This window comes from Triticum dicoccoides, chromosome 7A (assembly GCF_002162155.2).
Source record: "Triticum dicoccoides isolate Atlit2015 ecotype Zavitan chromosome 7A, WEW_v2.0, whole genome shotgun sequence".
NCBI classification, from domain to species: domain Eukaryota; kingdom Viridiplantae; phylum Streptophyta; class Magnoliopsida; order Poales; family Poaceae; genus Triticum; species Triticum dicoccoides.
Genome location: NC_041392.1, coordinates 710,880,235 through 710,881,281, shown reverse-complemented (window position 1 = coordinate 710,881,281; position 1,047 = coordinate 710,880,235).

The following is a 1,047-nucleotide window of genomic DNA, read 5'->3' as shown; positions in this document are numbered from 1 at the left end:
ACTGGTAAGCTTTCTATTGCATCCTAGTTATATTATATCATTCCCTTCATGGTTATCTCCCAGCTTGTTCATTACTGCAGTTGATTGTTTGTCTAGTGGTTATTTATATTGTACTTGTGGAGAAGCTAATCAAGCACCGGTACCTAATTGTGATTCGTTGTTGTGTTTGTTTGTTCAAATTGCTGTGCTTTTTTAGAAGTAAATTGTTATGTTTTCAGAGACTCAGACAAGAGAAAAGATCTTTGGCATAGCTTACGCATCCACTATAACATTAATTAGGCCTTATGAAATCAACAATTATTTTCGAGGAATATTGTGTGGTCAAGGTGTAGAAGGATTGATAGTTGCAGTTTACCTTTCAACTGTTTCACTCACCTCACGAAAATGCATGCCATTCAAGCACATCTCATCTTGTTGCCTTTTTTATAAATAGAAGAAGTGTTCATGTGCACATCTATGATATTATCTTTGATACTGTTTCGTTATAAATATGCTTAACTGCTATGGTCTGTATGGCAGCTTGATTCGAATCCGCCTCACAACATCCGTTATAGGTGGGGCACTGTTTCTTTTTCTTCCTTTTAGATAATAGTTTGAACATTTCACCTGCGTATTTCGGAGTCTTCCCTGCATATGCATGCCAAATATGTAAACATTAATCTCTATGTCGCGTGGCGGTTCACATGCCAAAAAATTGCTGCAGCCGTCAAATATGGGGCCTCCCCACGAACTTTCCAGCAATGTCTCCTTGTCTTCTCCCATCTCCATGAGAATTTCCGTGTCCGCCTTATCTCCCCAGTATCCACGCCAGCAACCACAGCTAGCAATAACTCCAGCAACAATTGTCTCATGGTGCCGCCACGGCAACTACGATAACAAGGACTATGACACAAGGCGGAAAAGAAAACAAGGAAAAGCAGAATGACAATGATTGGTCCGATTGAGCCCGGGCCGCCGACGCCCCGGCCTGACACGGTGGAGACAAGTCAGGCGAGACGAGCCAGAGACGATGCGGCTGACTGCGAGCCGCGAGCCATGAAGAAACTA